The 27,968-nt window shown below is 43.3% G+C and overlaps 1 protein-coding gene across 3 annotated transcripts in view; it reads right to left on the reverse strand.

Annotated features, from left to right (window-relative positions):
• TRIM2 (tripartite motif containing 2) overlaps positions 1-16,791 on the reverse strand; it is a 102,550-nt gene extending 85,759 nt beyond the window's left edge. The window contains exon 1 of one of the 3 annotated variants that reach the window (XM_089912308.1): positions 16,378-16,791. The gene's annotated coding sequence lies outside the window, so the exon portion shown is untranslated. The remainder of the gene's footprint in view (positions 1-16,377) is intronic. The other 2 variants (XM_089912306.1, XM_089912309.1) reach the window with 2 other exon arrangements.
• Positions 16,792-27,968: the final 11,177 nt, after the last annotated feature.

The raw sequence follows: 27,968 nt of genomic DNA on the forward strand, positions 1-27,968 counted from the left end.
CAAAACCTACAGCCACCACCACCTTAAGGCTCACAGTTACTCAGGGGTTAGATGGAAAGAGGGGCAGAAGCACAAGTAAAGGTTAGAAGGTCCAACTGCCTGGCCCTTTTGCTTAGAGGAAGGAAGTGCAGTTTCATGTATAAAGAAACTGAGCTTTAGACTGTCTGGACCCAGGACCAGCTCTGAAGGTCATTCCACGGCCCCCCGCACCACCATGGCAGATGGCCCATCACACACCTCAAGCTTCGCAGGACCAGGGAAGCTGCAGACCACAGAGGGATGGAGTTGGAGAACAAACTACCAAAGGACCTTCTCGTCTTTGAAAAAAGGAATAAAATTAGGTTTCAATGTTTGTAAGCCCATTCATAGACTGTCCTGATCCTCCAGTTTTTTGCTTGATAATGTAGAGTACATACGTATATATATAGATATACAACTACCACCCACCAACGTGTATGTGTATTTACATCTTCACATTTCATATACTTTGACTCTTCGTTTTATTAGTATGTACACTCCTAAGTCACTAAGAACCATAAACACTGGACTTGAAGGTATATTAACTCTAAAAGAAACCAAACCACTAATTAATCATTAATTCATCAAACATGCTTATTGATACCTGGTACAATGTGGTTATAACACGGTGCCAATGTACAGTCAAATGAATTATATTTAAGAATCAAAGGGCAAGGAAGGGTTAAACTCTAATCTCTCCTACCCCAACCCCCCAGAGTTAAAGCAGCAAGCAGAAAGGAGAGCCAGATCTGGTTGATTTTCAGTTCTGTTCGTTTCCTTACTTATGAGAAACGACAAGTAACATGATGTTCCAGACGCTGGAAAGTTCACATAGACATTTAAGACACAATTCTAGGACTCAAAACACTTTCCGTCAAAACCAAATATATAAAGAAGTTGCTGGATAGAGGACCATCTTCTCCAGGAGAGAAGACCGTAGCAGATTGCAGAGGGTGCAGAGGGGGATGGAGGAAAGTTACTTTTGGTCATTAAAAACTGGATCAGAAAGGTTCTGGAATTGTCATATACTAGCATTGAAGAGGGCTTCACAGGGTTTCTGGGGCCCACTCCACAGGGAGGGAAAACAGCCTGGTTTTCCATGGTTAAGGTAGAGACAAATAGAAAAGTCTGGAACACCAAGTAGAAGCCATCTTGTGGGCAGTCCTAACTGCCAGTGTTAACTGCCAAAATGCGGTGACCAGAGCAGTTTGAGAAGCACAGGGGAATGAAACTCTAAGAGAACTAATCTGGTTGCAATTAACAGAATGAATTTCCTGAAAGAGAGAAGGCAGGAACACCCGTCAGGAAGTAATTACAGCAGTTTGCTCATCCATCCATTCATTCATCGAGGATACATTTATTGATCATGTAATATATTTTCGGGCATCTGCACGCACTGAGGGAGACTGGGATACGGCGGTGAACAAGGCACAGAGCCCTCAGGACTTAGAATCCAGGGAGAAAAGAGGCATCACAGTTCAGGAGGCAAGAACTCTGATGGAGCTGAGCACAGGGTGCCCTGGAAGGTGACCCTTGGGTTGAATCTTAAGGGTTAGGTAGGGGTTGGTCAAGGGAAGAAGAGTGGGAAGGGTAACTGGTCAGAAGGAACAGCTGGTACAAAAACACTGATCTTGGACAACCTGACACATTCCGGTCTGCGAGAGGCTCTGGTCCAGAAGGATGTGAACTGAACCTTTTATTATTTATTAAAAATAATTATATTAAATAAACTAACAACCACAGCCATTTATTCATTAAGTACTTAGTATGTGCCAGGCACTATTCTTTACACTGTTAATTTAATCCTCACAACTCTATGAGGTAGACATTGCTGTTCCCATTTTACAGATGCACAAACTGACTTCAGGTGCCTCAGAAATTTGCTTCTCAGAATCACACAGCTATTGGGATTAACATATACACACTACTATATGTAAAACATGTAACCAACAAGGACCTGCTGTATGGCACAGGGAACTCTACTCAACATTCTGTAATAGCCTATATGGAAAAAGAATCTGAAAAGGGATAGATATATGTGTATGTATAACTGAACCACTTTGCTGTACACCTGAAACTAACACAACGTTGTAACTCAATTATACTCCAATATAAAATAGAAATTTAAAAAAACACCATAAAGCAACCAGGACTAAAATAAAAATTCTTTTTAGTACTTAAAAAAAGAAAAGAATCACACAGCTATTAACTATTGATCAGGGGATTCAAACCTAAATCTTTCTCACTTGAAAATCAACCTTGAGCCCTGAAAAGACAAGTAAGAGCTATACAACAGAAAGATGGAGCAAGCATTCCAGGCAGAGGAAACCTCAAGGCATGCATGTGTGGGCCACCAAGCAGTTTGGAATGATCAGAGAGGGAGGCACAAGGCTTGGGTGGGAGAGATGAGGGTGGAGAGGCAGTCAGAGGCCAGGCCACGGTGGACCTCGCTTTGTAGGCTGAGGGGTGTAAACTTTAACTTGGAACCCTCGAGAGCCATTGAAGACTTACTTACGTGAAAGGCTGGAGGGGACAGACACATGCGCGCCGAGGTGTGGTGAGCGGGGAAAGACTGCTGGCAGAATCTCACTAATCCAGCGAGTCTCGATGGTGACCACGCTCAGAATTCTCTTCCTAGAAGAATTAGTAAGATGATGCTCAGACAGCCTAAGTGAGAGGGGAGTGATGGCACCTCTCGTAGAAAAGTAGACTCCAGAGCAGAGGGGTCTGTGTGCTTGGGAGGGGGTGGATTGGAGAGAGAAGGAGCTGATGAGTTGAGTTCAAGTTTGGACTGTTGGGTTCACAGCTCTAGTCTCAGAAGAGAGGTCTGGGTAGGAAACAGAGGTTTGGGCTATCGATCTGGGCAGGAAAAGAAATCATCCTAATAAGCATGGACTACTAACCAGGTACAGTCCATAAAGCTTTCCATGTATTTTCTCTGGAATCCTTTCAACAACCATATGAAATAGATATTGTTATTACCCCCATTTTACAGACTATGGCTCCAACTAAGCCACGAGGACATTAAATGACCTGCCAAGGGCCACACTATTAGTAAAGGACCCATACACCACACCTCTCAATTTCTCACACATTTGTGAATGTGATCCACAATAGAAACACGTTTTCCATTGCCGTCCAGTCCAGAAATGTGTATTTCACTGAATCAAAAGTTGCCTGAGACCACACTTAGCCCCCTGATGCCTTCTATTCTATTCCATTTTTTAAATAGGCTGCTGGCAACCCACAACTTGATTCACAACCTGCTCGGGGAACCCACACTTTGAGAACGGCTGTCCAACTCCTCCTACCTCCCTTGCCTGAACTCGGTGACAGTGGTGGGACCTCAAAGGTGAGGAGAGATGTGAGCGACATCATAGACCCCAGGAGGGAACTTCACTGCAGGGTGATTTAAGCCCAAAGTATAACAGGATGAGAAGTGAATCTCTTTTGCCAAATTTCACCCTGAGGGCCTGTCTGTGGAAGCTAGCCCTTCAGCAGTGAGCTGTTCACTGCCTGTCACGCACATTTATGGGGATGGAAGCCTTTTTTGCTGCCAAGTGTTTGCACTGTATGGTTCAGGAAAAGATGCAGACACACTTTGGAGAATACTGAACTTGTCAGTTCTAAAATCGCTACAGTTTTCCGTGGTAGCAGAATGTGGGCTCACAGCCCAAGCAAACCAAATTCCTGCAGACAGTAACTGCAACAGGAAACAATACCTCCAAGGCGGAAGTTGTGGAATATGGCAGTCAACATCTTGCTCAGCAGGAAATGATTCTGCTGGCAGGACTTTAGGAATCCATAGACCCTGAACGTATATGCACTCTCCCTGCTGCCTCATAGGAAGAGGGGAGATGTTCCTTTTCACTAGAATTGACCTGTTCTGAGTGGCCTCCAGGGTCTCACTCCCTCAGTTAACCCTTCCTTCTTCTTTAGCGCCACCATTTTCTCCTATAACATAACTTCCCTCCCTTCTGACTTTGAATACACGCTAGTTTCCTCTCCAAAAGCCCCTCGGCACATAGGAATGTTGGGGGAGCTGCAACTGCTCTCCATGTTGGTAGTGGTGGTGGTTACACGACTGTGTGCATGGTCAAAACTCAGAGAACTGAACACCAGAAAGGGTGAATTTTACAATTTGTAAACTGTATCTTTAAGAAAACATGACTTCAGAATAACCCCCCCCCTTTCTGAATCCTGCCACCCTATGGTTACGTCCTCTTTTTTCCTTCCTCCCTTTCCCCACACTTGCTCTCCCCGTGGTCTTCATTTGAGCTAAAACCCAAGTCTTCCCCCAGGTCACCACCCCAACTGCTTCCGCCCCCAGTTCTCTTCCTATTCCCTTCCCACCCTCTATAGCTCCTGAAACTGCCACTAGAAACTCTTTTAATTCAGAACTTCGCTATCCCTCCTCTACCTCTTTAAACGCTGCTGCTCTGATGTCCTAGCAATCCTGACTCTGGGAATTTGCCAAAATTCCAAGCCCACTGCCTTCCCCTTCTGTATTCTCTCCCTCAGAGATCTCGCCCACTCTTGTGGATTAGAGGACAGCTTGAGTGCCTCTGACTCCCAAACCTATGTCTACAGAGAGCACAGCTGGCTCGGGCTCCCAGTGACCCAGTGGCATCTCCACTCTGTCACCGCCTCTAATTCAGCACGTGCAGCTGCCTTTGCCAGCTGCCCTCACTGATGTGGATGACTTCACCGTTGGTCTTTCTCCCGGGCCAGAAACCCTGGGATTCCAGACACAGCCATCGAGATCAAAGCAGGTAGCAGAGCGGAAATGCTCTTGTGAACTGCCGTGTTCTAGACTGATTATCATTTCTACTCCTGAAATCTTTTCAACTACTCCTTTGAAATGTCTGTAGATTTCACCTATTTTTTTCTCCACCCTCTGCTGCTAGCCTACAGCTCCCTCCCTTCCCTCCAGTGTACTCTGTATTCTGTTGTTTGTCTATCTTTACTGCAACAACCTTTCCCCCTCTTACTCTGCAGCTCAGGACTCTTTAAAAGCTCCTGTCATGGGCTGAATTATGTCCCCCCACCCCGCCCCAGAAAAACAAAGATGTGTTGAAGTCCCCCAGTGCCTCAGAAAGACCTTAGTTAGAAACAGGTCTTCACAGAGGTGATCAAGTGAAAATGAGGTCATTAGGGTGAACCCTAATGCAATATGACTGGTGTCCTTATAAAAAAAAAAAAGGAAATTTGGATACAGAGAAGGAAGACGACACGAAGAAACAGGGAAAAGACCATCTACAAGCCAAGGAATGCCTGAAGCCACCGGAGAGAGGTATAGAACAACTTCCTCCCAGCCCTCAAAAGGAGCCAACTCTGCCCACACATGTTACGGACGAAAACATCAGTCCATGTTTCTCCGTTTGGCCCTAAAGATCTCTGATCTGGTCCCATCTTCCCCATTCAACCGTAATTCCCACGACTTCCCTACTTAGACCTTCTGGTCAGTCCCTCCTCCAATCAGATGTGTCTCCCTCTAATCTACATCTGGCAATGGCTCTCCGCCTTTACTTGGGATGTCCCCAACAGCCTATTATACCCTACCCACTTCTTTCTCCCATCTAAACCTCACACATTCTTTAAGCTCAAACTTCAGTCCCTCTTCCTCCATTACACTGTCACTATTGTTTTCTCTCCCTTCTCTGAACTGTCAATGTACTAATCGTCTGTATCCTATGAATTGACAACTGATCGTGTCTCATTCACATAGTTCCTTAATGGTTTCTTGTGTAATAGTCTCGGGTCTTGAGTTAAATTTTAAGTCCCCATTGGAAACCACTTTTCCGAACACCTTTGGAAAAGTGGTTTCCAATTTGTTTTCTCAGTAAAACATCCTTTCGTCCAGAGCTTCCCACAATTCTTGTATTATTTTATCACATAACATCCGATCAAATATTACTGAGCATCATTTGGGTTAGCGAGAAGGACATCCAAGCTGTGATTCCTAACTCTTCCTTTCCTGGAAAAGTCACTGGACTTCCCGGAGCCTTACTTTCCTCACCTCTAAAATGTTACTTCTCAGAGTCATTGTAAAGATAAGTGGAACCATTTATGTGAAAGTGATTTTTAAAAGGTAAAGATTTGCTCAAATGTGAGATTAAATCATTATTATCACCTCAGTGGCAAGTTAGCTGACCTAGTTAGCTGCCTTGCTGAAGAAATGATGGGTTTGAGTCAAGTGAGCTGGTTCTTCTAGATTCCTGCCACCTGGGCCAATAAATTTCACGACTAATAGAGTGGGAAGAAGGATGGAGAAAACCGCAAAGCACATCCGGTGGGTCGGCAGGGTTATCTTCATAAATAAAGGATAGATAGCGTGCAGTCAACTCAATCTACCTGAAGGCATGCAGTACCCCAGGCTCTCGGAAGACATAACTGACAGTCCCTGATACCATCAGCTCTGGTGCAATAAATCTGCATGTAATATATCATGCTGAAGTCAACAGGTTTAATATTTTGTTCTGGTTTTATTTGGTGATTTAATTCTACTGGTTTTATGACTGAAAACTAAACAAGAACTGCTAAATATGCCTGAAATACAAAAAGCAAGTCAACCTCTGTCAATTTAGAATCTCAATATGGTTCATCCCATGAGCATATCGAATCAAAGAAGAGCCAAGCTCTCTCCAGTTTCCAAAGAAGACAAGCTTTAGTGGTATATGGAGTTGATGTGTTTGGTAAGTATTCACATCCCCAAACCACCAAACTTTCCCCAGCCATATGAATTTAGACTTGTTGTTTTTCTCAATTTAAATGTTGCTTTTTTTAAAGGGGTTAAATTAACTTTTTTTCTTTTACTTCACTTTGGTACTTGTTCCAAAAACTTTAAAGCCTGGCCAATGATTTTGAGTGAATTAACTGATCCGTCTTAAGTTGTGGATGCCAAATACAGCCTGCATGTTAAGAATGTAAGTGTTGTAGCAGTTTTTATGTGTAGAATTCAGAAAGCTGAGCCTTGGGTCTCTACGTCCTGGAAGATACATCTAGGAGACAAGCAGGAGGTCTGAGTGTCTCCACTGGGATTGACTCCCTCCCTCTGGTCTGCTGGTGACCTCCTGTCCCCACGGACCACCTATCGACAGATTCTACCTCAACAGCTGAAAAATGCAGACTGAAGACTAAAGGACTCGTAGAGAGACCTGGCGGCACTTCGGTGAATGCCTTTACCCAAGGGACCTGATGAATAGGAAATGGTTTGGGAAAAATATCTAAGAAAAGAAATCTATTCAGTTCTATTTAGATTTAGTTCTAGCATGGAGCATCCTGTGTGGAATAAGCCCCGAACATGCTAAGAATATCTTGCCCTGCATTACAAATTGAAAACCAGCTCCCATGCAGATGGAATTCAGAATTTTATAACTCAACAAATCTAGCCCCCTCCCATTACAGAAACTGCTTTTAACTATTCAAAGCAAATTCTTAATTATTCTTGACATGTAAAGGCTTTTTTAGAAAGTAGTATGAATTTGATCTGTGATAGATGCTTATTAAAAATTCAGAAGCTTTGTTTAAGCATTTCCTCAAGTAAAAGCCTTATAGAGGAAATCCCAGAAGAGATCCTATTGTTTTTTTTTTTCTTTTAATGACATTGTGTTAAAAATGAATAAAACATATCTTCTTCTGTGGGGTCTGTAGCTGAAGCAGAGACATTAGAATAAATGTCACAGGAAAAAGGAACGCTTGCACAGACACCCCCTCACACTCCCACCTCTTCCCATTTCAGGCTCCTAGAACTTTCCATGTTGTTTTGATGGGTGGCTTGCAGCTTCGAGTGGGTTTTTGAGCCTTCAGGCATCAATTACTTTGTACTTCAGGTTTTTGGATTGAGACGTTTGGGGAGGGAGGGGATGAAAGACAGTCAAAAGGTAATTGCTACTTGATGGCTGAAAGCAGACAAAAACAGCACGAAGACCCCAGTTAGCCTCTGCTCATCCTTCCTCTAAGCAAATGGCACCCCGTCACATTACTTCCTTGTACAACATGACTGTGTGACTTCCAGGTGACCTGGGGCAAAAGACAGCATGTGTCATCTGAGGCTCTTTTGTTGTAGAGTAGGTGGCACAACAGATTTACGGGCGTTGCTTCCCTAAAATGGAAATAGCTTTGTAAAACAAGACTTCTTTTCCGTGGCACCAGGTATCTGGAGACCAGGTTCTGTAGCTATTCGTTAAGTTTGGCTGTGATTAGTGTCCTCATTATTGGCTAAGATTTAGAAGAGAAAGGCACCTAATTTTTGCCATTTCTGCCCTGCAGCTATCAAGACGCAAACATTCAGCCCTTTCAAGTACCTTTCTATCGTCCTCCCTTGGGTGACTTCTGATTGGTCACACTAAAAGAAGAAAGGTATCCAGGATACATGCTCATGTTTCATAAGAGGTTCACTTTTACAATCTCCTTCCTTGACTAATCTGGCAATAATTTTGCCTTTCATAAGCAGAATCCAATGCAGGAAGATCTAAATAGACATTTCTCCAAAGAAGACGTACAGATGGCCAAAAAGCACATGAAAAGCTGCTCAACATCACTAATTATTAGTGAAATGCAAATCAAAACTACAATGAGGTAACACCTCACACCAGTTAGAATGGCCGTCATCAAAAAAGTCTACGAACAATAAATGCTGGAGAGGGTGTGGAGAAAAGGGAACCCTCCTACAATGCTGGTGGGAATGTAAATTACTACAACTACTATGGAGAACAGTAGGGAGGTTCCTTAAAAAACTAAAGATAGAGCTACCATATGATCCAGCAATCCCACTCCTGGGCATATATCCAGATAAAACTATAACATGAAAAGATACATGCACCCCAATGTTCATTTCAGCACTATTCACAATAGCCAAGACATGGAAGCAACCTAAATGTCCATCAACATAGGAATGGATAAAGAAGGTGTGGTGCATATATAAAATGGAATATTACTCAGCCATAAAAAAGAATGAAATAATGCCATTTGCAGCAACATGGATGGACCTAGAGACTATCATACTAAGTGAAGTCAGACAGAGAAAGACAAGTATCATATGATATCACTTACTTGTGGAATCTGAAAAAAAATGATACAAATGAGTTTATTTACAAAGCAGAAACAGACTCACAGACTTAGAAAACAAACTTATGATTACCAAAGGGAAAAAGTGGGGGGAGGGATAAATTAGGAGTTTGGGATTAACATATACATACTACTATATAGATAAACAACAAGGACCTACCGTATAGCGCAGGGAACTCTACTCAGTATTCTGTAATAACCTATAAGGGAAAATAATCTGAAAAAGAATGGATATATATGTATGTATAACTGAATCACTTTGCTGTACACCTGAAACTGACAAAATATTGTAAATGAACTATATACTCCAATATAAAAATTTTAAAAATAAATTAAAAAACAATGCAGGAGGTAAGCAGAGGGAGCCCTGGATATATACTGAACAATACTGGAGAGGCAGTTGCACCAAATCTGCAAGGAGATGATTCACTCACCAATACCGAGGAGATGACTGTGCACCTGCGCTGCCGCTAAAGCAAACTGTGCCACGTGAAAAGATGCTCAACATTATTAATTATTAGAAAAATGCAAATCAAAACTACAATGAGGTACCACCTCACACCGGTCCGAATGGCCATCATTAAAAAGTCTACAGGGAATTCCCTGGCAGCCCAGTGGTTAAGACTTCACGCTTTCACTGTCGAGGGGCCAGGTTTGATCCCTGGTCGGGGAAGTAAGATCCCATAAGCTGTGTGGCATGGCCAAAAAAATTTTTTAATTAAAAAATAAATTTTAAAAAGTCTACAAATAACAAATGCTGGAAAAGGTGTGGAGAAAAGGAACCCTCCTACACTGTTGGTGGGAATGTAAGTTGGTGCAGCCACTATGGAAAACAGTGTGGCGGTTCCTCAGAAAACAAAAAATAGAATTACCATATGATCCAGCAATCCCACTCCTGGGCATATATACAGACAAAACTATAATTCAAAAAGATACATACAGGGCTTCCCTGGTGGCACAGTGGTTAAGAATCCGCCTGCCAATACAGGGGACACGGGTTCGAACCCTGGTCTGGGAAGATCCCACATGCTGCGGAGCAACTAAGCCCACATGCCACAACTACTGAAGCCCACGTGCCACAACTACTGAAGCCCACGCACCTAGAGCCCATGCTCTGCAACAGTAGAAGCCACCGCAACGAGAAGCCCGTGCACTGCAACAAAGAGTAGCCCCCACTCGTCACACTAGAGGAGTCCCATGTGCAGCAACGAAGACCCAATGCAGCCAAAAATAAAATAAATAAAATAAATTTATTTTTAAAAAAGATACATGCACCCCCATGTTCATGGCAGCACCCCCATGTTCATGGCAGCACTATTCACAATAGCCAAGACATGGAAACAACCTAAATGCCCATCAATAGAAAAATGGATAAAGAAGATGTGGTACATATATACAATGGAATACGGCACAGCCATAAAAAAGAATGAAATAATGCCATGTGCAGCAACATAGATGCAACTAGAGATTACCATACTAAGTGAAGTAAGTCAGAAAGACAAATTTCATATGATATTACTTATATGTGGAATCTAAAATATGACACAAATGAACCTATCTATGAAACAGAAACGGAATCTGGACATAGAGAACAGACTGGTAGTTGCCAAAGGGGAGGGCATTGGAGGAGGGATGGAGTGGGAGGGTGAGGTTAGCAGATGTAAGCTTTTATATATAGAATGGATAAACAACAAGGTCGTACTGTATAGCACAGGAAACTATATTCAATATCCTCTGATAAACCATAATGAAAAGAATATTAAAAAAGAATGTATATATATATGTATAACTGAATCACTTTGCTATACAACAGAAATTAACACAACATTGTAAATCAACTATACTTCAATTAAAAAAATATTAAAACTAAAGCAAAGCGTGCTGTTAACCTTGAACTACACAAAAAGGGGAGGGGTCAGAACTGACCCCAAGCTTCCCTTCTTTTGAGTCCTGCAAGTTCCTGCCCTTTCTCTTCCCCATCCTGCGCCTCCAGTTCACTATCTTCATTCCCAGCAGAATTATAACTAAGGCAGCCTGCCCAGCTACAAAGACAGCTGTGCACCCTCCCATTGTGTCCAATAGTGAGGATATCCAGACAAGCTAACAAGATGCAAATCCCCTGCAATGTGGCTAATGCCTTTCTTATCCCTAAGCAAAGGCCCAGAAAATTCATTCTTTTAGGTGGTTTTATAATATAGCTTTGACACCATTGTCGAATGTGCAACACTAATTTAAATAAATTGCATGTGTTCAGCAAAAGAGACAGTTCTGTCTTTGTTTAATCTGAGAGGTTATTTTCATGGTTAAGGAGTCCTGATCTCGTCCTCTTAATTAAGGCAAATCTCAAGGATAGCTATGCCCCCATTATGGGTAATTTTGATGCTAGCCTGGTCACTGTCGAACTGCTTGGTGGCTGGGGAAGGAATATCATAGGAATAGAGCCTGTACCGAATAGGAGTCTCCGGGATAGGTAGAAAGTGTCACTTTGTCTGGGTCGTGGTGAACAGCCAAGAACACACTTTCCGCTGCCAAAGGAATCAACTCTCAGGTCAAGGGGCCATCATGATTCCCTCAGGAATCTGAGCTGAACTACAGAGGGGGCTCCTACCACAGCCCTAGACCTGGTTTCCTAGGTAAGGAAATCAGAGAACAGGTGGGAGAAAGATGCTCGCTAATGTCTAAAGGTACCACCAAGGCTTGAAAATCCCTTCAAGGTTTATGCTCTGCCTTTTACACTATTGTACTTTTCAGATCATAAAGCAGGGGGTTTGAAACATAATATTTGTTCAATAAATCGTCTTGATGGCAGACTGGGCTGGAAACACAGCTTTCCTTTCTTCTACCTGATTGGACAGAACACTCTAAAACAAAACTGGGTCTAATCTTTCACATTTTTGGTCTTCAGTCGGATTTCTCTTTTCAGGAGTCTTAATCTGAGAACCTTTCCATGTTGTTTGCTTCCTGGTCCTCACAATCGGCATCCCTGAAGGTCAGCGATGAGAGTCCTAAAATGCTAGCTCTGATCCTAATAGGAAAGAAGCAGGTCAGCCAGACTTTATGCCTCTCTCCATACTTTGGTTTAAATCAATTACTATATTTAAACTAAAAAAGACATCCCTCCGGGCTTCCCTGGTGGCACAGTGGTTGAGAGTCTGCCTGCCGATGCAGGGGACACGGGTTCGTGCCCCGGTCTGGGAAGATCCCACATGCCGCGGAGCGGCTGGTCTGGTGAGCCATGGCCGCTGAGCCAGCACGTCCGGAGCCTGTGCTCCGCAGCGGGAGGCCCGCAGTGAGAGGCCCGCGTACCGCAAAAAAAAAAAAAAAAAAAGGACATCGCTCCAACAGCAGACATTCTGAAACCTGAAAAACATTTCTAATAAGGAGATGGTGATTTAGAAAGCTAAGCAACTCCCAGAACTCCAATTGCCTCCAGCATATTTGTACAAACTGCTCTGGTTCCAGAAGTCTGCATGTTGATTCATTTTACTGCAGTCGGGTTGGAAAAGAACCAGTTTCACAACTTCTATTTGGGACCTTCTAAACTGTCATAAATTAATAAAGATGCTGACCTATACGGTGTTTTTGTCTGACTCAAGGACACATCCTAAGCTTCCTGGCCAGCGCTTGTGCCTAAATAAATTTCATCTAGACATCCAGTATGTTATGAAAAAGAAGAAGGTATTGTAAATTCTAGGGAGGGACATTTCTGTTCAAGGATTAAGATGAGATTCAAAGGCAGGATATGCAAAAATAATAGTTTTACATAGGAAGGAATCAGTATTCATTAAGGCAAAATATTTGCCAACAAGAGCTCAAATTCTGAGGTTGAATTTCCACTAAACTCTTTCTTTTCTATAAGTTTCTTTTATTTATTTTTGGCTGCGCCGTGTCTTCGTTGCTGCGCGCAGGCTTTCTCTAGTTGCGGCGAGCAGGGGCTACTCTTCGTTGCGGTGCGCCTGTTTCTCACTGCGGTGGCCTCTCTTGTTGCAGAGCATGGGCTCTAGGCACGCAGGCTTCAGTAGTTGTAGCACTGGGCTCAGTAGTTGTGGCTCTCGGGCTCTAGAGCGCAGGCTCAGTAGTTGTGGCGCACAGGCTTAGTTGCTCCACAACACAGGGGATCTTCCCAGACCAGGGCTCGAACCCATGTCCCCTGCATTGGCAGGTGAATTCTTAACCACTGCACCACCAGGGAAGCCCTCCACTAAACTCTTAAAAAAAACATAAAAGCTGAGTGGCTGGTAAACAGTTGGCTTAGTCTCACCAGGTTTATTCCTCTTCATTTCCCCTCCAGCTACTTATCTCAAAGGTTGCATTTACCAGTTCTTCTAAGAACAAATACTAACCATATCAAAGACCTACCATTCTCTTCCAGAGAAAATAAACTAAACTCTCAGATAAGTTGCAGTGACTTTTTCAGACCCGCCAACTGGCAGGTCAGTCTTAAGGTCTGATATCTAAGAGCATAAGAAATAATGCTGGAGACGGAGTATGCCAGTGCCTCAGCCTTGACTCAAGGTTTGTAAGATAACAGTCTCAGAGAAGCCTCTCAGATGGATATTCGGGAAAGTATTATATTTTTCTTATGAAACCCCAAAGGAAAACCGTCACCATTCCTATCTGCATCATTAGCAGCAGAAGCATACTGCCAACACCTGCCAGCATAAACCTTTAGAGCCTGTATAAATCAAGCTAAGATTGTCTCTTGCGAATTTATAATCCAAGATGGATTTTGGTGTAAACCAAGCAGTGTCATTTTTAGTGGAGTAATGAGAGAAGAAGAACATGTTATCTTCCCAGATTTTAGAATTTCAGTATGGCACTTTGAAAGGTTTTTTCAGCATTGCTGTATTACCAGATTGGGTTATCTCTGTTGAGCAGGCCAAATTCTCACCAAGCAGTGGCTGGAGAGGTGGTCAGTTACTGCTGCTCAGAAAAGGCCAAATAAACAGATCCCGTCCGAGCCCCAAGGTAAATATCCAGCCTCTTTCTAGAGGAAGCAGTGGACAGAAACTCCAGTGGCAGAATTCAACCCTAGGACAGACCAAAGAAAAGGCCAGAGTGTGTGCTCTTAATTCTCAGGGAGACTCCTTAACCCACTTATATTCAGTGTCTTATATGCGAAGTTCTTTCTTTTTTTTTTCTCTTTTTTAATTAATTAATTAATTTATTTATTTAATTTGCCCGCACTGTGTCTTCGTTGCTGCGCGCGGGCTTTCTCTAGTTGCGGCGAGTGTGGGCTACTCTTCTTTGTGGTGCGCAGGCTTCTCATTGTGGTGGCTTCTCTTGTTGCGGAGCATGGGCTCTAGGCATGTGGGCTTCAGTAGTTGTGGCGAACGGGCTCTAGAGCACAAGCTCAGTAGTTGTGGCGAATAGGCTTAGCTGCTCCATGGCATGTGGGATCTTCCCAGTCCAGGGCTGGAACCCGTGTCCCCTGCACTTGCGGACGGATTATTAACCACTGCGCCACCAGGGAAGCCTGCGAAGTTCTTTCCATTTGTGTTTCCATATGAAGCAGAAGTAAGCTGACCAGACAATCAGGAAACCATGCAAGTCAACATTAAAATGATGATGCAAGAAAAAGAATTCAAGATGTAGGTGCCATATTTGCTTTTGAAAGATACAACGGAATTTCCAATGGAGGATTTAATAGACTAAGAGTTTTCCAGGGAAATAAAGGCAGGATTTGGAAAAATGTTCTGAGAATACTGATAAGGGGACACTGTCATCTAAACAAAGTTGACTCTAAAAGGTAATTATATCCTAGATTCCATGATCCAAAAGAGTGGCATGGTATGTACCTAAATAAGAGTATAGAAAACGGTAGGGAAAAAAAGGGAGGGTCCAGGGAAAAGAATGTGCAAATATGGGGGTAATCTGGTGCTATCCTCTTGTACCCAGTCCAGAATATGAATTATCTCACCATGAAGACATTTCATTAGTGTTGGTGGCCATGCCCGACTCAACCAAATCTGTGTTTATCCTAAGGGTGGAGGGAGGTAGAGTTTTTGCTTGTTTTTTTATAATTGATCCTTAGTTGCTAGATATACTTAGGTTTGAAGAGGAAGGAACAAAGTAATGTGCATCATAAAGAATTCAATCAAATCCCTTGCATCTTTGGTTAAGGTTGTGGTAACCCAAGGATTCTGAGTCATTCCTGCTCTTTCGTTTCTTTCCACCGAAAGGCAGGTACTAGGTCTGCAGGGTTGAAATCACGTGGCAAACTGAGACTGGAGGTCAAGAGAGCAGGGTGGTAGTGAAACAAGCACATTACCTCTTCCACTACCACCCCCACCTCCCCGTAAAGGACTCGGAAATACAAGGAGCCGCGCAACAAGCCCATAACTGTATTCTAAAATGACTGATGGAAAAGTTACTCTCCATTTTTAGAAGAAAATAGGCTAAAAACTGTCTCGTCGGGGAAAAAAGGCATTGGTGAGCATACCCTACCACCTTAGGGGCTCAGCCACTCTTTGGATGTCTGGAACTCTAGGTGCTTTAAAATCAACCATTTCAAAAGCGGTTGAATCTAAAGCTGTCTCTGTTCATAAATTAAGGTTCCTGAATTCTGAGGGGAGGGGAGGGGTGAAGACCCAGTTGCCTGTGGGGATGGATTACAGGTGGGAACCAATTTAGAGTTCATAGAAAGTTTGGGATCTGACAGGCACTTCACGCGACAAATGTTCCTCTCCACTCCCAGCCTCTTACCTAATTTGTACGCAGCATGCAGTTTTCAACATGGGGCATGCCTTTTCATAATATATCAAACCAAAAAAGCCCTGAAAACCCTCAAAAATCAACATCTCTCTCCTCTAAGAACTTGGGCAGAGGATCTGAGTAGAGGCTAATTAGGAAGGAAATCGGTTTCAGTAGTTGGTTGTAGGGAAACGACCGAAATGTAAAGAGACAGAGAGAAGGAAACCCATCTTTTCAACAGTTATTACACCTACTGCTTTAAGGTTGAAGAATATCTTTTCTTTTCTTTTCCCCTCAGTTGCAAAATGACGAGAAAAGCGTTTCTTCCGAAGCTCGGCGCACACTTTTCGGGACTGGCGGAGAGTCCCCGCCCCAGGAGAGCGAGGCAGGCGCGCGGCTAGCGGACGGTCCCTGGCTCCCCCCCACGCACACCCCCGCCCCACCGACTAGGACCCGGAAGCGGAGCCTCCGGTGGCTCCGCACACCTCGGTCCACGCAAACCTTGCCCAGAGGGGAGGCTCCAGGGGGCCGGGTCGGGCCCACCTGCGCAGCCGCGCACGCACAGCCCGGGCCGCGGCCCAGCAACAACCGACTTACTAAGCGACGGCGACCCGCTCGGCGACAGAAGAGGCGCGCACTGCCCGCGGCGGGTGAAGCCGCGGCACCGCCCGGCGCTCTCGGGCTCTATGCTGAAGCCGCGAAAACCCACGAGCCGAGGGAGAGCCGCCTCCCGGCTGGATCCCGAAGAGCCTCAACTCGGTGTCCTCGCTTCCAAGAGGCGCTCGGATCGGTCACTTCCATCCTGTGCTCAGGCCCAGGGCTGAAACATCTGTTTTCCATCAACCGCGCGACCGCGGCAAATCCTGGATTACGCACTGCCCGGCGCCCGCCGCGTTTCCGGCCCCCGGCGCGGCAGCTAATCTCCGCACACGCAGCAGGCAGAGCACACGCAACGCGGCGCCCGGTTCCTGACTGCTTTTCGCGCGCGCTGACTGCGGGCTCCCGCGGCCCGCCGCGGCGGAGGACCAATCGCGGTCCCCGGGCAGAAGGATGGGCGCGGTTCTCAGAGCTACTCCAGAGCACGCGTCCTCCCCCCAGCCCTGTAAACACGCTGCAAAGTCTGTGCCTTGGGGGGAATGACTTCAGTTTGCCCTGGCTGCAAAGGGCCAGTCTCCGGGACAGAATGGCTCATTACTCAGAGCAATCACAACTCCTGAAAGTGAGAGAGGAAAAAAATCTCTGCGTTTACTTTCAGTAAATTCTGACAATGAGTCAACGAGGACACAATCGGCACCGAAAATGAGGAGAAATTACTGCGTCTCAAGGTCTTATATTTTACACCGTAAAACAGGTTAGGGTAGAGAGTCTCCCCCCTCTCTCCCCTCCCCTTCCTTCCGCCTGGAAACATTTGCGTGTACCAGGCACTAGGCTGAGAAAAGAAAGTTGGAAAAAGCCTGAAGTCTCTACTCTCAAGTGGCTTACTAGTAGCGGGGCGGTGGGCGGGGAGAGAGAAAGGGGGTGGAAACCAACAATTGCAGTGCATTGTGAAATTGCTGTAATAGTCTACGCTCAGAGGGTTACTGGCACCCAGAAGCAGGTTTTGAATCATGCTGGAAATCAAGGAAGGCTTCCCAGAAGAGGCTGCGTTTGAGTTTTGAAGACTGAGCAGGCATCAGGTAAAATGAAGACAGGTAGGAGGAGATCTGAACGTCTGTGTGTCAGCAGAAAGCAGGCGAAAGGTGCAAAGGTGAGAGATTGGGGTTACCCAGGGTGGCAAGCAGTCAGACCATAAAGATCTTATCAGCTAAACTCCAGAATTTGACCTTTGTTTGGAAGCTATGAGGCCCCTCTGAAGAATTTTAAAGCAGATAAGTGAGTTGATTAGATTTGTGTTTCAGAAAGATCGCCGTGGAAGGCATCTGGAAGGGAGTGGAGGTGGGTCTGGGGTGGACAGAAAAGACTCCAGAGATGGGTGAGAGGTGTAACCTTTCGTATTTGATGGCCCGTCACAAGGGGGGGAGCAGAGTTGTAGGCTGTCACTCAGGTTCCTGACAGTGGGCAATGGGGTAGATTCAGCACGAGACAAATGAAAAATGGGGAACAAGTGGCATCTGAGAAATGACGAGTGTGGTTTAAGAGTTTCTAGTTTCTGTGGTCTATCCAAATGCAAATGTCCTAGCAGACAACACTGCCACATGGATCTATAAGGTATTTGGGGGTGTTACGGGCTAAAAACATAAATTAAGCAGTTGCCCACCTATAATAGAAGAAGATAAATATGGGGCTAAAGGATATTCACACTTGCTAAGACTGCCATAACAAAGTACCACAAACTGGGTGGCTCCAACAACAGAAATTTATTGTCTCACAGTTCTAGAGGCTAGATATCCAAGATCAGTGTGTCAATGGGGCCATGCTCCCCCGAGGGCACCAGGGAAGGATCTGTGCATGGACTCTCTCCTGGCTTCTAGTAGTTTCTTGGCTCGTGGCAGCAGTACTTCAATCACATGGCTTTCTCCCTGTGTGAGCGTCTGGGTCCAAATGTCCCCTTTCTATAAGAGCACCAGTGATAACTGGATTAGAGGCCACCCCACTCCAGTATGATCTCATTTTAACTAATTACATCTGCCCTTATCTCTATTTTCTGTTTGGAAATTGCCCTATTTGCATATAAAGTCACATTCTGAGGTACTGGCTGTTAGGATTTCAACATACGGATTTTAGGGGGACACAATTTAACCCCTAACATTCACACTGTGAATTCACAGCAGGATTGAAGGGACTTCCCCAGGGGTCCAGTGGTTAAGACTTCACCCTCTGATGCAGGGGGTGCATGTTTGATCCCTGATTGGGGAGCTAAGATCCCACATGCCTCCTGGCCAAAAAACCAAAACATAAAACAGAAGCAATATTGTAACAAATTCAATAAAGACTAAAAAAAGAGCAGGATTGAGTTTGGAGATGTGGAGAAACACTAGTTTTAACTGGACAAAGAGAGCAGCTCTGGGTGGAAAGTGAGAGAAAAATGATTGGAAAGGTACAAGAGGGGTGACCTACAAACCGTGAAGAGAAATGTTTAAGAGAGGAATGATTAATATTGCCAGATGCTTACAAAGTCAGGCAAGACAGCGCTAGAAATTGCCATTGCTTTTGGCAGTGTGGTAGTCATTGGAGAACTGTCAGAACACATGAACTTCAAAGGGCTTGTTTAGCTCCAATATTTTGTGACTTTAATATCGCTGTCCAGGGACTTCCCTGGCGGTCCAGTGGTTAAGACTCCGCGCTTCCAACGCAGGGGGCGTGGGTTCAATCCCCGGTCGGGGAACTAAGATCCTGCATGCCTCTCGGCATAGCCAAAAAAAATAAACATTAAAATAAAACAATAAAATAAAGTCATTGTCCCGCAAACTCCCTGAGGGAAATGGAGGGGGTGGGTGGACATTTGTTTGACTCGTCTTCTACAACCAACCTGCTTTCTCAGCCTCCTTTGCAGTTAGGGCTCGAAACTGCGGCCTAGGCTCTGGCAGTCAGGAGGATAGATGGTAGGCTTCGGTCTGGAGAAAAGCAATATGGGAAATCAGACTCTAAGGAAGCTGCTTTCTGTGAGGTGATGGAGTCTGGTAGAAGGGGATGGAGGCCCAGAGGCAGCAGGGGCGAAGGTCCTAGGTGCCTGTGCCCGGAGGAGCAGTACTGGGGCTCATCCTGGAACCATCCTGTGATACCATTCAGGCATTGTTCTCAGTGGGGTAGCCTCCAAGCCTTCAAGAAATGCAAGTCTCTGTATTTCTTGAAGATTCTCTGAGTCATGTAATATTCTTTTTAAAAAAAACCCCAAGCCCACAACTGCTTTTATTGAGATATAATTCACATAGTATAAAATTCATCCATTTAAAGTGGACAACCCATACATATAAAATAGATAACCAACAAGGACCTACTGTATAGCAAAGGCAACTATACGCAGTATCTTGTAATAACCTATAAGACAAACAAATCTTTAACAAAAAGATATATATATGTATAACTGAACCTCTTTGTTGTACACCTGAAATTAACACATTATAAATCATAAATCGTACAAAAACCAAAGTGTACAATTCAGTGGCTTTTAGTATGTTCACAAGGTAGTGCAACCATCACCACTATCAAATTCCAGAACATTCTCATCACCCTGAAGAGAACTTCACACACACTAGCTGCTCACTCCCCATTTCCCCTCCTCCCAGCCCCTGGCAACCACTCATCTACTTTGTGTGTCTGTGGATCTGCCTGTTCTGGACATTTCATGTAAATGGAATCATACACCACGTGGCCTTTTGTGTCTGGCTTCTTTCACTGAGCAAAATTTTTTTAAGATTTATCCATGTTGTAGCACATATCAGTACAGCATTCCTTGCATTGCCAAATAGTATTTCATTGTCTGGATAGACTACATTTTGTTTACCCGTTCATCAGTGGATTGTTTTCACCTTTTGGCTAGTATGAATAATGCTGCTATGAACATTTGTGTACAAGTTGTTGTCCGAAATATATTTTCATTTCTCTTGGGTATATATCTAGGAGGAGAATTACTGGGTCATGTGGTAGTTCTATGTTTAAAAATGTGAGGAACTGCCAGACTGTTTTCCAAAGCAGTTACATCATTTTGCATTACCACTAGCAATATTATATTAGGGTTCCAATTTCCCACTGGGTATAAAGTGGTATCTCATTGTGGTTTTTATTGGCATTTCCCAAAGGCTAATAATGTTGAATATCTTTTCATGTGCTTTTTGACCTTTTGTGTATCTTCTTTGAAAAAATGTCTATTAAAATTCTTTACCCATTAAAAATTCTTTTTAATTGTGGTTAAAAATATATAAAATTTACCACTTTAGCCATTTTGAAGTGTACAGGTCAGTGACATTAAGTACATTCATTCACATTGTTGTGCAATCATCATTCTTTGCCCTTTTTTTTTTTTTTTTTTTTTTTTGCGGTACGCAGGCCTCTCATTGCTGTGGCCTTTCCCGTTGCGGAGCACAGGCTCCGGACGCACAGGCTTAGCGGCCATGGCTCACGGGCCCAGCCTCTCCGCGGCATGTGGGATCTTCCCAGACCGGGGCACGAACCCGTGTCCCCTGCATCGGCAGGCAGATTCTCAACCACTGCACCACCAGGGAAGCCCTCTTTGCCCATTTTTGTCTTGTTATTTATTTATTTATTTTTGGCTGCGTTGGGTCTTCATTGCTGCACACAGGCTTTCTCTAGTTGCGGCGAGCGGAGCGCTACTCTCTGTTGCAGTGCACAGGCTTCTCATTGCGGTGGCTTCTCTTGTTGCAGAGCACAGGCTCTAGGCGTGCGGGCTTCGGTAGTGTGGCACGCGGGCTCTAGAGTGCAGGCTCAGTAGTTGTGGCGCACGGGCTTAGTTGCTCCGCGGCATGTGGGATCTTCGCAGACCAGGGCTCAAACCCATGTCCCCTGCATTGGCAGGAGGATTCTTAACCACTGCGCCACCAGGGAAGTCCCTTTAATTGTCTTTTTAAATTTATTTTTTAATTTTTATATCCTGGAAACAAGTCCCTTACTGGAATATGACTTGAGAATATCTTCTTAAATTCTGTAAGTTGTTCTTTCACTTTCTTGATGGTGTTTTAATATTCTTTAACAAATTCCTTTTATGCTCAAACTAACTAGTGTTGACAGTAGCTAAGAACATTGACAGATGCGCTGGGTTCTGTTAAATACCATCTTTTTCTATTTTTTTTTTCTATAACAACATGTCTCATATCACACATTCTATCCAATATTGCCTTAGAATTTTGTTTTTTGTTTTTTTTCCTAAAGCCTTTCCTATTCTATCTGAATCCCACCCCATGATATTGTGATTTATAATAAATACATATTTGGTCTTCGTTCCATTTCTGGCACAGAGCTCCTAAAATTCTTGGAATTTCCTAAGTGATGAGACCCTTAAGAATGTCTTTTTTTACGTTAATGAGGTGACTTTTGGACCACACCTAAGGATGGGGGCTGGTTGACAGGAGAACCAATATTGTCATTTGAAGGTTGGAATGTTCAGTCCACACCCTGACCTCTGGGGAGGAGGAGGGACTGGAGGTTGAATCAGTCGCCAATGGCTAATGATTTAATCAGTCGTGCCTATGTAATAAAGCCTCCATAAGAACTCAAAAGGACACAGTTCTGAGAGCCAGGTTGGGGAACACATGGAGATCTGGGGAGAGTGGTGCGCCTGGAGAGAGCATAGAAACTCCTCACCCTTTCCCCACACCTTGCCCTGTGCATCTCTTCCATCTTTCTGTTCCTGAGTTATAGCCTTTCGTAATAAACTGGTGATCTAGCAAGAAAAATGTTTCTCTGAGTTCTGTGGGCTGCTGCTCTAGCCAATTAATCGAGCCCAAGGAGGGGGTCGTTGAAACCTGTTGTCTGTAGCTGGTGGATCAGAAGCATAGGTGACAACCTGGACTTGTGACTGGCCTCAGAAGGGGGTGGAAGGGGGTGGGAATGTGTGTGGGGGTGTAGTCTTGTGCGACCAAACCTTTAACCTGTGGAGTCTGATGCTCTCTCGAGGTAGCAGTGTCAGTATTGAGCTGAATTGTAGGACACCCTGCTGGTGTTGCAGAGAATTGCTTGGTGGTGTCGGGGGACCCAGCCCCCATACGAACATTGAAAATTGTGCTCAGAACTCTCTTACACCCACATCTTACATTTCCTGGGCACAGACCCAAAGTATCAATGTCCACAATTATGAGCATAACTTCCAGCAGCTCTTCCATTTATTTTCCACCTCTATCCAGATCCCTGCAGACCCCTGCAGCCCTGTGCAGTGACCCCTGCAGCCCTGTGCAGTGACCCCCCCCACCCCTCCACTCCACTCCCCCCTTTCCTGTTACAGTGCCGTATATTCATGCGGGATCTAATGAATGAGATCAATGTCCTATTTAATCTTTGGATTATTTTCAGTGCCCAGGACAAGGCTTTGCAAAAATTTGGAGCACAATAAATGCAAGTTCCATGGAACCAAATCTTGTGCCTTATTTCCTTGGGTTTTTTTTATTCTAAAATTATATTTATGCAGTCCTTGATTTTAAACTTTTCTCTTAATGACCACCTTTGGGGGATTAGGGCCTGAAATGGGCAGCAGGGCAAATCTATGATGTTCAGTTTATGACTGGAGGAGTGGAATTCTTTGGGGAATTCATCTCTGAGCTTGTGAAATGGTGAAAGAAGGCAAAGCTTTACAGATGAAGTTCTCAGGACCCAGAGAGGAGCTAAAGAGTAGTATTGAGGGCATCGCAGGTCTAAGGTGAAGTTATTTCCTGGCAGATTCTTTTGGGGGGTTGGGCTTCATGACTACCATTGCTCAGTGCTTTGGGGCTACTTAGTCTTTGTAGGCATCTCTGATCTCACCTTCTGCTCCTGGGCCTGTACAGCAGTCTGCAACTCTTCTGAGCAGGTGCTAACTGCAGGGCACCTGTTGGAAATAGCTGGAAAGAGCCCATGTTCATTCAGTCATAGGTCCATACACAGAAATCTGTCGCATTTCTATACACCAACAATGAAAGATCAGAAAGAGAAATTAAGGAAACCATCCCATTTACCATCACATCAAAAAGAATAAAATAGTTAGGAATAAACCTACCTAAGGAGGCAAAAGATCTGTACTCTGAACATTTAGGATGTTGATGAAAGAAACTGAAGGTGACACAAAGAGATGGAAAGATACATCACGTTCTTGGGTTGGAAGAATCAATATTGTCAAAATGACTATACTACCCAAGACAATCTACAGATTCAATGCAATCCTTATCAAATTACCAATGGCATTTTTCACAGAACTAAAACAAAAAATTTCAAAATTTGTATGGAGACACAAAAGACCCCAAACAGCCAAAGCAATCTTGTGAAAGAAAATCAGAGCTGGAGGAATAAGGCTTCCTGACTTCAGACTATAATATAAAGCTACAGTAATCAAAACAGTATGGTATTGACACAAAAACAGACTTAGAGGTCAATGGAGCAGGATAGAAAGCCCAGAAATAAATCCACGCACCTGTGGTCAATTAATCTATGACAAAGAGGGCAAGAATATACAATGGAGAAAAGACAGTCTCTTCATTAAGTGGGTGCTGGGAAAACTGGACAGCTACATGTAAAAGAATGAAATTAGAACACTCTCTAACACAATACACATTCAGTCATAGGTCCAACTGTCTATTAAGCACACACCTTATACAAGGCACCACTCTGGGCACAGAGAGGAACAAGATACATTTCCTATAATCAGTAGTTGGGTGACGAATAGGGGGTCAAGACAAGCACAATTAACTATCATCCAAAGCAGAATGGACCTCCAATAAAAGAGGCATAAAAGCTGTTTTGAGGATTCAAGGGAAGAAAAAATCACCCACTTTTTCAAGTAGAAGGAAAGGCTTTATGGAAGGTGGGGAAGGAGAGCTAGGCTTTTGCTTAGATACTCAGGACCTCTAAATCATAATCCCTGTTCTCCAGTAGTTCCCAAACCAGTTGGGATGAACATCATACATACAGTGGCTCGAATTCAAGACCATATATGTTAAGATCAGTATGAAAGAGTCATAGGAAAGCTAGAGGTTATTTCCTATTAGTGTAACCATGAAATACTTTATGGAAGGGTGGACTTGGGCCCTAAAAGATAGAAAGGTTTTATTAAGAAAGGTTTTATTAAAATGCATATTTCGGACAAAAAGCAATTAAATGCTCTAGAAAATTTGGAAAACCCAGCAAAGTATAAAGAATAGAATAGATCATCTATAGACCCACTACCTACAGACAAATACATTGCCAGACATACAATATGCTTAATAAATATTTGCAATATGAATAAATATCATTACAATTTATTATCTCTATTTTTTCTCATGCATATTTTTATTACATACATAATTTTGGAAAATGCTTTTTTAAAACATATTTATAATATGCAAATTTATATCAGTAAAATTATTTGAAAACACATTTTTAAACAGCTGAAGAATATTCCATTAATTGATACGTCATTTATGCAGCCAATTTTCCAAGAGTTCACATTTAGATTGTTTCTAAATTTCCAATTATTATAAATTAAACTTCAGTGAAATTGTTAAACACACACCTTTGTCCACACCTCTGTATTCTCAGCATAGATTCCTGTAAGTGGAATTATCCCATCAAGGTGTATTAATATTTCTGGGGCTCTCAAGAGAGTAAAACATTGTGCAATTACTTTCTAGAAAGGTTGTAACACTTTACATTCCCATTAGCAATGTGTGCCATGAGACACACACCCTCACCAGCAGTATCATTTTAAAATATTTGCTAATCTGATGAGGAGGAAATAGTAACTCATTGTTTTTAAATTTTGTATTTATTTGATCACTAGTGATGTGGAACATTTTGAATATGCTCCCTTCCATGAATATTTTCTTTATGTTGCCAGTTCATATGTTTACATCAAGTGTTGTAAGTGAAATATTTTGGTGGGGGGGAACTTGGAAAGACTGCTGTTCTCTCAGCTAGTCTTGGTGTTCTCATGGCTTTCTTTGTGTGAGCATCCTGCCACGGCAGGTAAGTGTGATCTTATTTTTTAAAGATACAGTCTCATTCCTTCATTTTCCTCTGTCTCCCCTTCCCTCTCCCACACACAGCACAGCCAGCTACATACTTCATCTGGTGCACAAAGAAACTGGTCTGTTGCAACCCTGGAGAAAAAAATTGATGGCATCAGAATTACTGAGACAAGATATCCAGATTGTCAAGGGCCATTTAGTCACAGTGACTCTTTTTAAGTGCTGATTTCAGAGCGTGACCAACCTGCTCTTATGCCCTAAGATTAGACTCCACAGTGCTCCCTCCTGACTCCCTCAGTTCCAACTGCACTGCACTTTCCTGCTTCCTGGTGCCCGCTCCTGCTGAGCCTGGTGTGGCCTTGTCTATATCTTCCCCAGTCCACAGCCTGCCTGTCCCTGATTATGATGCTCAAATGGTGGCCCTTGGAGGAGGGTAATCTTTTCCTCTGAATCCCATAGCGTAGCACGGTGTCTTTTAAAGAATCTCCAGTCTTCTAGGTATTCTGGTTCTTTGTGCATGCAATCATCTCCTTCATTACTTTATATAAACTCCTGCAGGCATCTACTTGAGTAGGGTCTATGTCTTCTTTATGTCTGGATTCCCATAGTACAGTTAGCAGAAATCCAAAAATGTTTTACATATTAAAAAATTCAATGTCATTTAACAGAAACACTAGGGGGAAAAAAGACCTACTTTGAAAGGGAAAACAAAGCTTAATTTTTCTTTTTCATTTTAGGCCACGCAGCATGTGGGGTTTTAGTTCCCCAACCAGGGATCCAACCCACACCCTCTGCGTTGGAAGTGTGTAGTCTTAACCACTGGACTGCCAGGGAAGTCTCAACAAAGCTTAATTTTAATTGTAGTGACTCTGGTAATGTTATGGACTGAGTTGTGCCCTCCCTCAAATTCATATGTTGAAGTCCTTACCCCCATTTATTTCAGGGATATTTGGAGACAGGGCCTTTAGGGAAGTAATTAAGGTTAAATGAGTTCATAAGGTATGGCCCTAATCCAATAGGATTAGTGTCCTTATAAGAAGAGGAAGGGACACCAGAGATTTCTCTCTCTCCACATGCAGAGCGAAAAGACCATGTGAGGACACAGTGAGAAGGCTGTTATCTGCTAACCAGGAAGAGGGCTCGCATAAGAACCCACCCATGTGGGCACCTTGATCTTGAACTTCCAGCCACCAGAACTGTGAGAAAATACATTTCTGTTGTTTAAGCTACCCAGCCTACTGTGTTTTGTGATGTCACCCTGAGCAGACTAACACAGTGGTGAGATATTTGGTAGAAATGGAAGAAAGTCAGTCTAAATAAAGGAATATTAATAACTCAATAAAAGAACTCACAGAATCTCACGTTGAGACTTTGGCAGGGGGTGGGGGTAGAAACTAAAGGAAGAATTGGGAAACATGGCTCCTTTTGTCTTGTCATGAAAAGTCCTCATCCTGCAGCCACTTCAGTCCTCTGTGGCAGAGGAATAAAAACTGATAAAAATTACAACTGGAGTCCAGGAACTAAGAAATTGAATGGGGCTAAATAATTAATTTTAGATCAAATATAAAGTCAGCAGAGGGAAATAAGCACTAAAATAATATTTTACAACAATTGGGAAATTGATAAGGAAATTGCAACTGGCTTCCATTAGAGTAAGAGCATACTTTCTTATAATGTTTTCTTGAAATGATGATATATTGATCTTCTTGGGCTGATCCATTAGCCATGGAAAGATGTACCTGAGTCTTTAGGGACATTGCTGAATAGAGGCATCAGGCCATATCATAGAACCCAGTACCTCAAAACCAAATATTAAGGAAGAACACATTAGAAAGCGAAGACAGAAAGAGAACAACTCTCTCTGGGGTCATAATCATTGTTCTCAAGTCCTTGCCAAAAACTCATTCATCATAACTCTGACTATTTTAAATTTGTGTCATACTTTTGAAGTTTCAAAGAAAAAACCTTTCTTGGACAAAACAAAAACAATAGAAACAGGCAAAGGACTTTTTTAGAACTGTATTTCTTAGGAATGTTGTGGTTTAATGTCTATTCAATTCTCGTATTAGAGATGAGAAAAAAAGGAATCAAGAAACTATTTCTTGTAAAATCTCCTTTTATCCAACATGTGGAGAAAACATGGTGATGACTGAGTCATTTTCTTATTCTTTACAATGGATTCCAATGTATTCTATCCCTAACTTCCAAAAGGATATATTTAAAGTTTTTTTTTTAATTTATTTATTTGGCTGTGATGGGTCTTAATTGTGGCATGCAGAATCTTTCGTTGCGGTGCTTGGGCTTCTCTCTAGCTGTGGTGCACGGGCTCTAGAGCACAGGCTCAGTAGTTGTAGCGCACAGGCTTAGTTGCTCTGTGGCACGTGTGATCTTAGTTCCCTGACCAGGGATCAAACCTGTGTCCCCTGCATTGGCAGGCGGATTCTTAACCATTGGACCACCAGGGAAGTCCCTGATAGTTTTTTTAAAAATAAATTTTAATTAAAAAATTTTTAGAATTGCAGTACAATTGATTTACAAAGTTGTGTTAGTTTCAGGTGTACAGCAAAGTGATACCGTTATACATATATGTATTCTTTTTCA

Source organism: Delphinapterus leucas, chromosome 5 (assembly GCF_059928025.1).
Source record: "Delphinapterus leucas isolate spDelLeu-1000000601 "Yukka" chromosome 5, BTC_Dleu_Yukka2, whole genome shotgun sequence".
NCBI classification, from domain to species: Eukaryota; Metazoa; Chordata; class Mammalia; order Artiodactyla; family Monodontidae; genus Delphinapterus; species Delphinapterus leucas.